Consider the following 17,003-nt stretch of genomic DNA (forward strand, 5'->3'; position numbering starts at 1 on the left):
AATAGTACAGGGAAACACTCATACAATAGAACATTACGATATGCTACTAGCTATTAAAGGTACCAAGCTTATGATTTAATACGCCAGACGCGTGTTTCGTCTATATAAGACTCATCAGTAACGCTCAGGTCAAAATAGTAAAGAAAATCAAACAAAGATGAATCTCTTTTCTAGAATCAAGTTCATATTGAATGCTGAAACCCAAAAATTTGAAAGCCACTGATGCTCAAATACCTGAATACTTGCGAGGCTTTATGACAAAAAAGAACGGAAAGAAAAATCAAAGTGCGAAAAGGTCACGATAACCCCTAATTTCTTAACATCTACACAAATAATAATAATAATAATAATAATAATATAATAATTCTTTATTTAAAGAGGGTTACACAGTTAGCTACAAAGCTAATCTTCCCTGAGGCCCTCATGAAATGCAATGATATATAACAAACAATTACAAAAAATCAAACAGACACACATACATGAATAATGAAATACGAAATTGTTATGAAATATACAATTTTCAAAACAGGTAAAAGTTACAAATTCATATACGACATGTATCAAGTATTGGCATCAACAATATCATAAGTTTGAGTAAGTGTGTGAAAATTATTATGCATATAAAAAACACACAGCTTCTAAATGTTCCATCAAGTAATTTTTTTAATCTTTTTTGAATAAGCTTGAATGTACTTGAGGTTGATTTTTTCAGGGATATTGGTAAGTTATTCCATAAAATAGATCCTGAATATATAAAAGATTTCTTATAAAGCTCTGTTTTGGCTTTTGGAACTTGTAAATGTTTGCAAGAGGCATTTCTCAAGCAATATTGGTTTATTTCTGGCATTTCTTTAAATTTTTCAGTGAGATATACAGGGGTTTCATTCTTAAGGCATTTATGCATCAAAATTGATTTGTGGTATGAGATTCTGTTCTCTACTGTCATCCATCCAAGCTGTTTAAACAGTGATAAAATGGATACATAATTGTAATGATAAGACACATGTTTTACCTTTTTGGGAGGGACCAGATACAAATTTGATGAAAGCTCCATTATAGGAAGAAATATACCGAAAACAAAAGCATAAAAAGTGGTATCGCCTCCGTTATGTTTAATGGTGTTTTTTTTTTCTTAAAAAAAACAGTATAAAGACTCAAAATCGACCCTTCTGCCAACTACGTGGTTTATGAAAACAAAACGTGTATGTAATTTATCTATGAAGCACTAAAATTAAATACGATCCATGTAAACCTATTCGTAAAGGGTAGCATTTAGCACCGTAGCAATATCTTCGAATACGATTTCTATCGGCAATGCACCTGTTCTAAGTCGGGAACCTGATGTTTAGTGGCTGTCGCTAGTCAATGTGGTTCATAAGTGTTACTCGTTTTTATAGAGATAAGACCTTTTGTTTTCCTATTTGAATGAGAAGTCATTTTTGGGGGCCCTTTATAGCTTGCTGTTCGGTGTAAGTCGTGTTGAAAGCCGTACTTTAACCTATAATGGTTGGTTTACTTTTACAAATTGTCACTTGAATGGAGCGTTATTTCATTTACACCCATACCACATCTTCTTATAGCTAATGATGCACCATAACCTTGGTTTAAGTGTCACCGTCGAAGGCAATGTAACCTATGCCATAAGCAACGTTAAAAGAGATTGTCCGAAAGTTCGACCAAATCTGTTGTGTATGTTTTGAGTTCTGTTTTGTACATTCTGATTTTGCATTACAGTGTGCTTTGGCAATTGAGCGGTTTTGAAATTAAAGCGTTAATTGTTCTTTTTCTGTAGTCGATTCTTTTGCATTTCAGTTTATGGGAAACACTTATGGCATGAACCCTTACAGAAACTACTCTTGGTTATTGTGACACAAGTGGAACGTTTTCATATTAAATAGTTTAAGGAAGGCGCAACTTTAAATGCCAGCTAACTAAGCCAATCCTACATAAAGTGTTTGTCTAAAATAAAATAATAAGTTCAGATGGAATATTTTAGGGTCCATATTGTTTTCTGCTGAAAATATGTTTATTGGTGATTTATCTAAACAATGCTTACATTCATTATCTTGCGTCATTTTCATATCCATTTTTTCTTTGCAAATATTACAAAATTTAAAACAATTAGACAATTGTTAATTTTAAAACTACGAATACAATTCATAACTTTAACATTTTTTGTTATATCCAGCAAGAGGTGGAGGATTTAGAACGTAGTTTTCATTAATATCTAAACTGAATTATAGCTGTTTTTTTTTTAAATTATTTTTTTACTTTCTAAATTAGCTGAAAGTTCATATTCTATGCCCAGTTCTACAAATATCTGTACCCATTCATACCTGCAAAAGGATCATACTGAATTTTAAAAGAAGAGTTTTCATTTACAGTAAGCCTGTTTAGAATATTGTTTTGATCAGATTTTTCATTTTCATCTAAGCCCAAGGAACCATGAATATGACTGTATCATCATCAGCTGTCTGAAGCGTGAATCCTGGTAAACCGGGATTCATCGGCGGAAGGGTAAACGAATTATGTAAGATGGTTAACTAATAGTTGTGTGTCACAATCGGATACTTTTTATTCGAACTATCGCAGCTACCACGTTCTTAAAGATGCCATATTGTGTCGAGGAGCTGATATATGGCAAGCCGTTCTCGTCAAAACTATGTTTAAACCATTTTTCGAAAAATTTACACACTGAGATTTAAAAACTTCAAAACGCACACTGAGAATTGAAAATTACACACTGAGAATTAAAAATTTACACACTGAGATTTCATAAAGACGCACTGAGATTACAAAAATAAAAAACGCACACTGAGAATTGAAAATTACACACTGAGAATTGAAAATTACACACTGAGATTTCAAAAAGACACACTGAGAATAAATAAACTGAAAACACACACTGAGAATTTGAAATTACACACTGAGAATTTAAAAATACACACTGAGAATTTAAAATTACACACTGAGAATTTAAAATTACACACTGAGATTTGTGCGCACTTTTTATGCGCACATATCTAATTAGCATACTTAATCTGAATCTATTACAAGCTTAAAACAACAAGGGGACATAACTCGTTAGTCCTTCGATTTGGTTCCAAATTATTAATAAAAAAAACTTTAGAAATACAAGAACAAGAAAAATACACACTTACTCTTATTACAAAATATAACCAAAAGGTGAAAAACTTTATTAAAATTATAAGAAAACATTGGAACAATCTGCAAAAGAATGCAGCAAATTTTTACTCTCTCCTCTCGTCCAAGGAAAGTGTCTATTATAGCATATAAACGTAACAAAAATATAAAAGATTAACTAGCGAAATCAGGAAAACAGTTGGAAGACTTTTTGAAAAGGGACCCATGTTTAATTACTGGTAGTAATGACCTGAATTATAGGCAACAAACTAACTTATGAATATAAGCGATGTTAAGTCTTGAAATTTATTACGAATGTTGGTTGAAGGAATCGCATTTCATTATAATGACAAGAGTTTTTGAGATCAAGATATTAATCTGTTGAATTATTCATCTCATGAATATTCATTAGTAATTTGCATATTAATCTCAGTGTGTATTTTTGAAATCTCAGTGTGTAATTAATAATTCTCAGTGTGTGTTTTTCAATTTATTTCATCTCAGTGTGTCTTTTTAAAATCTCAGTGTGTAATTTTGAATTCTCAGTGTGTGTTTTTTATTTTTTTAAATCTCAGTGTGTAATTTCGATTTCTCAGTGTGTTATTTTAGGTTTTTAAATCTCAGTGTGTATTTTTTTTTTCGAAAAAAGGGTTTAAACATAGTTTTGACGAGAACGGCTTGCCATACTGATAGTTGATTTATCAGATCGTAATTATGTGTTTTTCATAATAGAAACAATAGTTCTATCTACGTTTAAATATCATAATCATGCGAATGACAAGATTAAGAAAAATCCTGGTCTGATATAAACAGAAAAGGAAAGCAGAAATTGAGACAATGAAATTCATGGTATACTAGTATAATACATTGTTGACTAAAACATCCGTTGTTTACACAAAAGACCGTTGGATGTTATATATACCTAATCCACCCAGTTAATGGCAATAATAACATGAAAGTATAAATAAGATATTTATTATCAAAATGTATCGTAAACATTCTTTGGTTATTCTTTATTCATCTTCCTACAAAAGAGGGAAAAAAATGTTTATTAATAATAGTTACAAATTATCCAAGTTTCTAAGTTTCATGGAGAATAAGTTAGTTTATTTTCTTTTGTTCACTGTGTGAATTGCCATACGACGTGTCACGGTATTTATATATCCAACATCAAAAATGTGGTGCACATTAGCGGGTTATTTCAAAGTGTTCACGAATTCTTTTTGTTATTTCAAATAGACAGAAAAAATATTACAGTCATTCCTTAAATTTTAATTCTTTTAATTACAAGTTATATAAGAATGCCGGATTTTGATTGGTTGGTAGCTAGTGTATTATTCGCATATCCTAACATATTTTCCTCATTTCAAACGAACTGGTCTGTTTTTCCCCACTGCCGGAAAATGCCTCAAATTCACCTCTATGCCGTGGTATTTTGAATATTCCCTTTTTACCCTCACTAGCCTATTCACGCCGAAAAATATGACATTATAAAATAAAGCCATCGCGAACGCCTATAAGTACATGTAAAATTCCCGCGGTACTATGATAGTATCTACTTATCCTCAAAATTTAAACAAATTAATGGATTACAGCTTACAAATTAAAAAAAAATAATTTTCCCTTCACCTGTACAGAAAGTTTCGATCAAAATCTGTTCGGTGTGATTACACAGATATATCCTGTTATGGAGGGTATTTTGTAGAAATACCAGTCTTTTGGACCAAATTTCACTTGCCTAGCGGCTCGGAAAATTTCACCGTCCCTTGACTGGTATTTTTTGCAAATACCCCTCCATAGGATGATAGTTCTGTTAAAAACTCCATTTTAAACCAGAGTAAATATTGAAAAACGTTGATGACGTCACGGTCACTCAGTACAAGTTGGGTTTTTTTTTGTAACAAGAATCCATTTCGGCTCGGCACAAAAAAATATACGATTTTTTTCATGTAATTAGGTACGGTTTAACGTTTAGTCAGATGTTTGGACTCAAATGGTTTTTTATCCGAAGATACAGGGTAAAATATTTTGCAAAATAACGCCCATTTTTCTTTACATATAAAGGTCATTTACCAAAATGTAAGCAGATTCTCGATTTTTTTTTTCGATTTGAGACCCAAATAATACCAATGCAAACATTATTATAAAAGTCCGAGTCAGCCTTTTCCCGCTATTTTGGTTTTCTTCTTCACATATAGATATCACGAAAAGGAGTCCTATAACCAATCAATATGTTTAAAGCTTATTTAGTTTCTTTTAAAACAATTGCTATTCTGACTTAAATTATAGTATTGATTTTACATTTTAGATTTTTTAATTTCATCTAAGTACATCCTTAAAATCCTTTTGCATTATATACATGCAAGTTATAAACGTACCGGTGCTACATGTAGCTCTGACGGATTTTGTTTTAAAAAGAGACAGCAGTTTAACGGTATTCAAATCAGAGGAAACAAATCAAGGTAACAACAAAAACCCTCAGGAAGTCACGTGACCGGTCGTGTTCACAGGATCACCATCCCTGCTAAAGAAGTCAGTCCAGTTTCAAAATGCTCGAGACTAATATAAAAAAAGCAAAATATACTCCGTATTTTCTGAAAACATCGTGTTTCATGTTTGAGGAAACATTGTGCAATTATATATATAAAAAAGAAAGTTACAAATAATATGTAGGTAAGAAAGTAATGCATTAACTACTATTTCTACAATACTGTATATAAGGTAAATATGTCTATAGAAAAAGCTACTCATTATAGATACCTTAATCCTTCTTCCAGCAATCACATCGAGCATCGATACAATGAGGTGAGTAATCATGGCGACATTGATGTGATCGACAGTCATCTTTGGATGAGCATCCTCCCTCTGGAATATTGAGATTAATCATTTATCACTACCAAATTAATGTTATGCAAAGACTGTCCAATGGACATCAGTATTGACAGAAACATTGATAATGTTCGAGTCCCACGGATTACACTATCAATTGGAATCCATTTAATTCTGCTGTGTCAAAGGTGATAAATACATTGCATTTTTATAATTCCATATGCAAATTTTACCATGTTACAATTAAATTTCATATCTTCGGTTATCTATTATTGACCAGCCAAAACCGGTTCTTTAATGATCGAGTCGGTTTTTGGCTGGTCAATAATAGATAAAAACCACAAAGACATACGTTTTGTCTTGAAAGCGAAAAGTACTAAAATTTTACAATCTTTTATATCAGTTTATATTAAATTTTGGCATTTAATTTTTTTTTTAATTAATCATCAGAATATTTCATCGAATGCACAAGTATTTGGAAAATAAACAAAAATCAAAAAGTCAATTAATTGCCTGAAATGATGTGTAGGTTGAATAATCATCGTTATTTCTGGAAATTAATTTAATGTCTGAAAATTTCTGTAATTACTTAAACAAATGCCTAATTTCACTTTTTGCAGCTTAAATTTAAAAGTGTAATTCGGCCATTTTATTTTGTATTCAGATGTTCATCAATAACAATGCTTGAGCAAACATTCATACAAACAAAGCAAAGCAATGAAATTGACTCTTAGCTAGTTGACAACTAATGGCTATATAGAATATTATAGCTCACTGCGTCCTTGTATCACACATACAAACACTTACATCTATTTATCACTATAGTCATTACGTCTTTAAAATTCAAATGACTAGGGTAACTACTTAGGATAAATATCAAATAAATAGTGAAATCACTTACGAGTATTAAGACGGCATTCACAGTTATGGGTTATACAGGCCACGTGACTATCTGCAGCACATGTCATAGAACATTCACCTGCTGTATTACAGCAATGTCCGATGCCTATTAACAAAAAATGTAAATTACTACATACAGAGGTAGAAGCTAACCTTTATATCAAATCTTTATGTTTGTATAACAAATACTAACAAGAGGCTCCTAAGAACCTGAATATTTTACCTAGTAAAGTTATGTCATTTTTTATTAAATCTTACATTTAATTTATTGCAATCAGTTATGATTTTTGTAGATCTGTTATAGTTGATCATTTTTTGAGTGCATAGTTTGTACTATTATTATATTTTTAAAGAGAATTGAAAAAAATAGTCAAATAAATTATCTTTAAAAGTATAAGTGAAATATATTATGGATTTTTTGCATATCCTGTTGATCATTTGTGCTGTTTTACAGTTGTTATTCAATATTTGTTTTTAAATAAGTGGCACAAAAACACGAAAAACGTCAAAAAACCGCCATTTTGACTCTTTCTAGTACCTATTTTGCTGTTCATTCTTGCTGCCAACGACATTGTCGATCAAAACTTAAACTCATTTAATTGATTTGTTTTCCGTTTAGTTAAAAGGAAAGTGGGTATAATTATTCATGATCTAATGAGTCCTATAGTTCCAAGTCTTTTCCTGGACATAATGTAATTTGTATTTCAAAATATAATCAATTTCGACGTTCCAGTTAATGTATGCAATATTGATAAATGAATTCTTCTGGTTCGTATCAATTTACATAACAGTTGGTCTATAAATAAAATAGGAAATTACCTTCTTATCATGCTTATCTTAACTTTGTGACATACAAATTGTACATAGTCAAACAGTGCTCGATCCTACTATCGCATTCATTTGTGCTATTCTTTTCATTTTAACAATATTCGTTGCACTTGTTGTCCTATTATTGTTTTGGTTGAATGAAGTCAGTATATAATAAGATTATGTGTTCTCTCAAAAAATCTTAATGGTCAGATTAAGAGGTCGAGGTTTCCAGAATGTATTAAGAAATAGTCTAATCTAGATTAAGATTACAGTAACATCAGTATGACGCGTTATAGGAATGAAGAGGTAAAGGGGACAATTGGGCATCCACAATCATGTTTAAACTCCACAAAATCTGGAGCCTGTGATTCCGTTGGTGTCGTTTGTTACTGTTTGTCGTGTTAGCTTTCCTTTTATCAATTTGTATATAAATAAGGCCGTTAGTTTTCACATTTCAATTGTATTACATTTGTCATGTCAGGGTCTTTTGTAGCTTGCTAAACGGTATGAGATTTGCATGCTCATTTGAAGTCTTAAGGTTACCTTTAGTTTCTATCTTCTACTTTTTTTTTAATCTCCGATGGAAAGTTATCTCATTGACAATCATACCACATCACCATATTTTGAATAAATTTTAATGACAATTTACCGTTTGGACAATCAATTGAAAACGGTTTGACTCTACTTACAAACCAAACAGGCAAAGATGGCAAGACAGTAAACAAACTTCATTTTCTTCTCTAATCCTTGTTTCAAGACAACAGCAATGATAATGTCTATACATTAACAACTTATGTAGGATGTTTACATCTGGAGATTTCCCATCATGACGATAATAACAGAAGGTCAAACGTGATAAGTTCATCAAGCATTATATACTATGTTCCGAATCATACTATGGCCTCAAAGAAGGTCAAACGTTAGAAGCATTATATGCTATCAGGGTACTCAATTGATAATACATCGAGAAAACTATTAGTTAATGAGGAGTGGTTCAAGTATTGAGAAAACACGGGTGGGGTTGAGGGGATGCTTTAGGCTACGGAATGCAAAATATTAATGATCCAGGCGAAAACAGTCAAAATAATGCGTCGGAAAATATAAAATATCAATCATCATATCAAACAGCAAGGTCGCTGATGAACTACTAGGCTAAATTAAAAAAAAATTAGCTGCAATCATTAATAATGTGTTTGGTTTTAAAAAAAATGTGTCCGACGACCCCTCCTGCAACCCAGCATGGCTAGAAATAGAACAAAGGGTAAAAAATACAAGTTATTATTATTTTAAAAACCGTTATGAATAAAGAAAATCTGACATATGCAAACATGTTCAGAACGTTGAGCTCTGCTTATTGTACATTTACGTCCATGCGAAAATCCAAACGTATCTTATACTAGTATTTCGATGTTACAGTTGAAAATGTTTACAAAAAAAAAGTCTTGCTGGTAAAACCCTGTTAATTACAATTTAATAGATTGAAGGAAAACATTGCGGATAATATATATATATAATTTTAAAGAAAATTCGTACCATGGTTTTGTGCTGTGTATGCTTAATTATCATTTGTACTATACATAATTGGATCTAGACTACCATGATCAGTGTACATAAAGTGCGAATCCAGCTAGTTAAGTTTCACTATCATATGCGAGTATGTCTATTGTAGAATAAAGGAATGGATCATGGGTAAAACTGTATTTGTTTACGTTTAGAAAATACCAAAATAATTGATTTGAAGTTAAGTTTCAACATATTTTCATTGTGATATGTCTTTTTAATGTACAAACATAGCATTAAAGTTCAAATAAGTGTTATAAAAGCAACATAATATAGCATATCGATTATTGAAATCGATCCATTTGAACTATAGATGAGATGAATTATCACTATTAGTGCATTCATTTCTGATGTAGAATTTTCGAAGATGCGAGGAATTTTTACTGTAGATTTATGTGATAAATGGACTTGCAACAAATGAAAAAACTAAGTTGATGACGTCAGTATTTATAATCTTTTCAAATTGAAATACAAACTCCTCATTCATTCTTCATTAAATATATAGCTATTCAAACTTGTAACAAAAACGCCCCTCAAAATGTAATATTGTATTCTGAAATTTTATTTTTTTTTATATATTTTTGCAGTTGAAGATTGATATGGCGGAGTTTAAGTGCACTTTTTTTTTATTTACTTCATTATTTTATTTTTGATCTAATATTGCGTAGACCTACATCTGAATATGCAAGGCTTTGTCATACTATAATCGAAATGTCAACTAAAAAAAATGTACTAAAATCAAGGTGAATGTAATTAATGTATACTTGATGCAACTGGCTTAATAATTTCAAAACACCCCACATTATTTTCTGAGCCATCAAGAGAAAGAGAAAGAATCATTTTAATTCGGCGAGATCAAGAAGGTTTTTTTTATTTTTTTCAATATGAAGATATTACAAACGCCTTAGCATATATGGTGATATTGGATTATTAAAAGTCAAACTTCGCCAGTATTCCTCACAGACGACCCTTATAACATGTATAATGTGTAAAGGACAAACGTCATTGAAGACTCATGGGTAGCTGTTATCTGCTCTATGGTTGTCTTGTTGTCTCTTTTACATATTCCCTATTTCCATTCTCTCTTCTTTTTTTTTAAATTCATCGTATCATGAAAACGAACATTTGTAGTGTACTATAGATAAGGCTCTCAAACATGAACTGAAACTTCCGGTTAATCGGTCGAAAGACTATCCGAGTAACCGAATAGGCAAGATTGTACGATTAAACAACACTTATATTAAGCCCATTATAAATATATTAGAAAAGTAGTGTGTTTTTTTTTTATCCCGTTCCGTTTCTGTTTGAGCCATAGATACTGAGATATAAAAAGATGTCATATTTGACAATGAGACAACTCTCCATCCGAGTCACAATTTATAAAAGTAGAACCATTGTAGGTCAAAATATGACCTTCAACATGGAGTCTTGGTTCACACTGGACAGCAAGTTATAAAGGGCCCCAGTGTAAAACCTTTCAAACGGGAAAACCAACGGTTTAATCTATATCAAGATGTACGACCGTAATTAGTAATGAAGTGTCATGGAAATAGATAAATAAAACCAAGAATAAAGATCCCTACAATTTATAAGAAATTAAATGGAATACATTTCAATTAAATGTTATTTCGATTGAATTTATAAGAGTGTTAAATCAAACTTTCCTTCACAAGTTAAACTTTATCAAATCATTCTCTTACTTTATCTATAATTGTTTGAGCAAGTCGGCTAAATTAAGGCTTTAATAGGTAAAAAAAATTTGAAATCCATATAGTGAAAATGCACCGCATATACAATACTAATGAATCGCTCTACAGAGAAAATGAAACGGTATTGTATCTTTATTCGACAGTAAACATGACTCACATAAAGAAAGCATCATAGTGGAATTTAGTTCAATATGAAGAAACTGAATAACAAAACCTGTTTTACGTTATACAACTTTAATAATTGTGTTGAAATGCTGCAACAACATCCTACCTGGTAGTTTTAAATCACCTGCACGAACTGTTTGGGAAATGTCCTAAATATTCACCTATTTCGGTATATATTTCACAGCTGGATGGCTTTAGGCGCGATAAAACCCCGTTCGCATCTCTTACATTGTCTTACTAGCATTATTTATTTCTAACTAATATATATTTTAACTAATTTTCTTCATTTTCTTCAAAAATAAAAAATAAATCGTCTGTTTATTTATCATTCTACATCAGAAATTTTTGGCATATACAGTGAAAATGATATTTTAGGATCCGCACTTTACATACACTGATACGGAAGCCCTGGAGTGCCATGCAAAAAAATCAACTTGTGCGCACAAGTTACTCGTGATCTTATAGACATGCGCTGTTAGTCCTGGTATCTATGATGAGTTTATTTGCTAAAGAGACTACTTTATGGAACGCCGTAGCTGCCGCATACAAACATATGTTTATATACATGAATCCACATACTTTTCAATATCTGCACATGTTTTTTCTATGTATACACATACTTTTCATATATATGAACATAGTTTACTTTATATGCACTTACTTTTTATATATATATGCACATACTTTTCCTACATATGCACATCGTTTACCTTATATGCACATGCTTTTCTATATATGCACATATATGCGCATTTTTTTTTTATATATATCTATATGCACATAGTTAACCTCATATGCATATACTTTTTTTCTATATATGCACATACTTATTCTTCATATGAATGTACAAAAGTAGTTATGTGAATACTTTTCTCAGTATATATGAACATAGTTTTTCAACGTGAGAATTACAATTCATATTATGCTTTTCTTTTGTTTTTTTTTCAAACTAAACTAAGGGTTCCAATATCATAAAAAGAATGTTTATTAAGAATTTCTTAATGATGTATGTTGTTCAATTAAGCAACTTTTGAAATCATTTTCATAGGTATTGTGCTGTTGTCTTCATCTATAGTCACTTGTTTTAATGCCATAACTTTGTATTTTGTATGAGTCGTTTGTATTACATTTTAACACAAGGATTCTTACCACTAATGGCATGTTGAATTCAGTGGTTTTTGTCCCAACAATTCAGTGATAACGGGTCACAAGTTATATTAATGCATTTAGTTTGGTTTCCGCACTCTGTCGTTAATTTGCCTTATCCAAATTAATGAAATTCACACACACTGTTAATAATCACACAAAGTTAGGCCTAGTTAGAATTTGGGCAGTAATTTTTTGGACCATTATGCCCCTTTATAACTTGGAAAATTGAAAATTTTAAGCGGGGGCATTCGTGCTTTCAGACTTTTTTTTATACAGGTTTTATGTTTTATTAGTAAAAACATTAGTAAGAGCCGAATGCACTTTGTCGGTGTGGGAATCATCCGTATAAACAGTGAATGTAAAATTTTATAGAGTGAGACAAAGGTATTACTGTCCAGTGATGTCGAAAACTATTTCTATAGAGCTTTATATTTTCGGTATTAAGATAGAATACCTGGATGCTTCATACTTTGTTTGTAATAGCCTTATGTTTCGAAGTTTCCGTCTGTCATATGTTCTGTAGTCTTGACCTATTATAAATGGTACAGCGACTGTTTGAACCAAATTATAGTTTTTTTGTCATGTGAACTTCTCTCTTTTTATGAGTGATCAATGTTAAAATTACGTTATTATGTACGTTTCTCGGATGTAATAACGAAGTAGGTCAACTATATGTGGCACATTTTCATGATTCATAATTCTTTGGTCAATGTTAAACTTTTTCTATAAACAGTGTATAAGAATGGCCCACTGAATTTCTTGATGTCTTTAAAAAGATGCCTATTATCAAAATGTTAATTGCAATCCAAATGTAGATATGTCAAACCATTGTATATATGTCTCTGGTCAAACGTATTTAAAGGGGCCATACTTAGTCAAACTATCCAGGGTTTTACATTTGCAGTAATATCAAGCTGGGCCCTTGTGCCATTTTATCAATTTGATAAGTAATTTTATATTATATCTTAAAGAGACAAAAATATTGATAGAATCATGTATTCATTTTCAAGTTGTAAGCTTTTGAAAATTGGGGGTCGGGTGGGAGTAATGTATCTCTCTTGAATTTTTCTCTTTGTATACGAAAGTAATTATATACATATATAACTTCTTTATAATATTTAAAAAATAAACTGTTTTCACAGAAATAATTATGTAACGTCTTTTTGTAATTTTGACAATGCAAATGTTGAAACCAAAATAGCAATATTTTAACATGTAAGTTATGGAAATTTTCAAAGTTGATGAACCACGACTGAAAGTACATGGCTGAACAATATCCATGGAAATGAGATGTGCAAATATACAACTGCATACAAAATACCATTGACTTATCATAAGTCATTCCCTTTACACAAACATAAACTTGTAAACTATGTAAAAGTTTCATTGTCAATGAACCATGATGAAGGGCTGGGCTTTATAACCTCCATAGAAATATGACTTGCAAATGCCAATAAATTTTCAAAGTCAATAGACAATTACTCAGGGGACAGGGCCAAATCTATAATACTAAAATTACGAGGTCCAATTTGTCAGCCGTCATCACGTAAAAACGACGAATCAAAAAATTCAACTTTATATATAACTTATATAGTACAAAGGTGTAGATTACAAATTACACCACTCCAGGCCCTTTTGTTTTCCACGTAATTAATATTGCCAATAATTAAGAAGTTCCGGGTCGAGTCCGATACCGATACCAATAGTATATTCACCTGTTACCGATTACCTTATCTGTACGTTCCGCATCTGACAGGCACACCACCAAACGGTGTATTCAGGATTAATATGCTATATAGTATTACACGGGTCATAATCACAGGGTTGACACTACTTAATTGTCAAATTGTTACCTATTGTAGTATTTTAATCAGTTAGACTTTCTAAGATAACAATACGAATACTAAAAATCTGGACTAAAATAAGGCGCATAGGTACAGTTGTCAATTTGTTAGCGGGCATGACTTAAAACAGCGAATCAAAGAATTCAATGTTTATAACTAATATAGGACAATGCTGTTGATTAAAAAAATACTAGTACTCCATTCCAGGACCTTTTGTTTTCCAAATAATTAATATTATCAATAATTGATAAGTTCCAGTTCGACGGGTTCAAACAGAAAGATTTGAAAGCAGAGAAAACTGTGTATCTTATAATCAGCATGACTTTATCAGATGACAATACTTATACAAAATAAGGCTTGCGCATAGTTATATACTTTAATTCAGTCACGGACCCGCGATATACGGGTGTGTTCTAGTATTATCTATGGAAATGAGATGTTCCAATACTTATACAACTGCATAAAACATATCATTGAACCACCACTTGTGGTTCAACATAAAATAGACCTAATCACAAACTAATACTGTAAACCGGGAAATTTTCGCGCCGTCTTTATTTCGCGATTTGCCAAGTCAATCTAGATTTGCGTCGTTTTAAATTCGCGTTTTTCCGATGTCCCGAAAAAATATCTTTAAATTTTAAAACTGCACATTTGTTTGTGTACCGTTAATTAGTGAACTATATAATACTTGTATGTCGGTAGTAACTTAATCTGATATCAATCAATAAATTGTTTGGACGAGTGAATAGTTTTCATTTGTAAATAAAAATAAAATAAGGCAGCAACCATTTGATTTTCTGGGGGGGGGGGGGGGGGGCTATGGTTTTTTTTTCTGTACAAACTTTTTTTTTCGCCTGCGGCGAAAAACAATCTATTTTTTTCGCGACAAGTCGAAAACAATTTTTTTCTTTCAATTTTAGCATTACATATAGTGGCAGCTGGGGGTGAAACCAACAAATTATTTTTTTCTCCAAAAACTGGAAACAAACTTTTTTTTCCAAAAAAAACCATAGCCCCCCCCCCCCCCCAGAAAATCAAATGGTTGCTGCCTAAGTACATTGCGAAGCCAACGCCGACGCCGTAAAAATAAAATGTATACGTATTGAAAAGTTTTAAAAAGGTGTGAATATCAAATATGATATGACGTGCTGCAGTGCTGCATTATGATTTGTCTGATTTACTCTGCATTTCTTGTTTTGCGTCTACATTTTCAGCATTTGGGGATTAAGGTGAGAGTGCAAAAACAAACAAAACAAGAATGTGTCCAAAGTACACGGATGCCCCACTCGCACTATCATTGTCCATGTTCCATGGACTTTGAAATTGTGTAAATATCTAATTTGGCATTAAAATTAGAAGGATTATACTATAGGGAACATGTGTACTAAGTTTCAAGTTGATTGGACTTCAATTTCATCAAAAACTACTTTGACCAAAAACTTTAACTTGAAGCGGGACGAACGAACGAACGGAGCCACAGACCAGAAAACATAATGGTCCTCTACTATCGTAGGTTGGGCATAAAAAGAAATGAAATTTTCCTAGTTATAAAGGAGCAGAACTGTAGTACAGCAGTTGACTTTTTGCGTTTTATAGTTTTTTACCTTTGTGTATGAGCTTTATCAAATTAAGTAGAGGCAAAGTTGAATTAAAGTACAGCAAAATAAAACGGAAAGATGGAAGGACAGACGGTAAAACGGACGATCAAGGGTAAAACATGTATAATGCCCCATACGCCTATCGGCAGGGCATAAAAAAAATTCCCTCGTCTTTGGTCCTTTCTATAACATCATAATAATAGAAAACAATTCACATTTTGAGATCTTAGACTATACTGAATACTTTGAAAACACTAAATTAAAATTGGTAGAGAAAATGGCAATTTAAATTAAGTTTTATAAGAATGCATTTTTACAACTTTTGACCCGTTAGTGGTAATAATCCTTGTGTTAAAATGTAATACAAACAATAAAATTGAGAATGGAAATGGGGAATGTGCCAAAGAGACAACAACCCGACCATAGAAAAAAAAACAACAGCAGAAGGTCACCAACAGGTCTTCAATGTAGCGAGAAATTCCCGCACCCGGAGGCGTCCTTCAACTGGCCCCTAAACAAATATATACTAGTTTAGTGATAATGAACGCCATACTAATTTCCAAATTGTACACAAGAAACTAAAATTAAAATAATACAAGACTAACAAAGGCCAGAGGCTCCTGACTTGGGACAGGCGCAAAAATCGACTCCTTCAACGTTTTGACATGAAAACCAAGTGACTATATAGATGAAGACAACAGCGCCATACCATCATACATGCCAAAATAATATTGCATTCATATAAAAATGATTCCAACAATTGCTTAATTGAACAACATACATCATTAAGAAATTCTTAATAAACATTCCGTTTATGATATTGGAACCCTTAGTTCAGTTTGAAAAAAAACAACAGAAAAGCATAATATGAATTGTAATTCTCACGTTGAAAAACTATGTTCATATATATACTGAGAAAAGTATTCACATGCAGAACTACTTTTGTACATTCATATGTGGAATAAGTATGTGCATATATAGAAAAAAAGTATATGCATATGAGGTTAACTATGTGCAAATAGATATATAAATAAAATGCGCATATATGTGCATATATAGAAAAGTTTGTGCATATATAAGGTAAACGATGTGCATATGTAGGAAAAGTATGTGCATATATATATAAAAAGTAAGTGCATATAAAGTAAACTATGTTCATATATATGAAAAGTATGTGTATACATAGAAAAAAAAACCATGTGCAGATATTGAAAAGTATGTGGATTCATGTATATAAACATATGTTTGTATTCGGCAGCTACGGCGTTCCATAAAGTAGTCTCTTTAGCAAA

This window comes from Mytilus galloprovincialis, chromosome 12 (genome assembly GCF_965363235.1).
Source record: "Mytilus galloprovincialis chromosome 12, xbMytGall1.hap1.1, whole genome shotgun sequence".
In the NCBI taxonomy this organism is placed as follows: domain Eukaryota; kingdom Metazoa; phylum Mollusca; class Bivalvia; order Mytilida; family Mytilidae; genus Mytilus; species Mytilus galloprovincialis.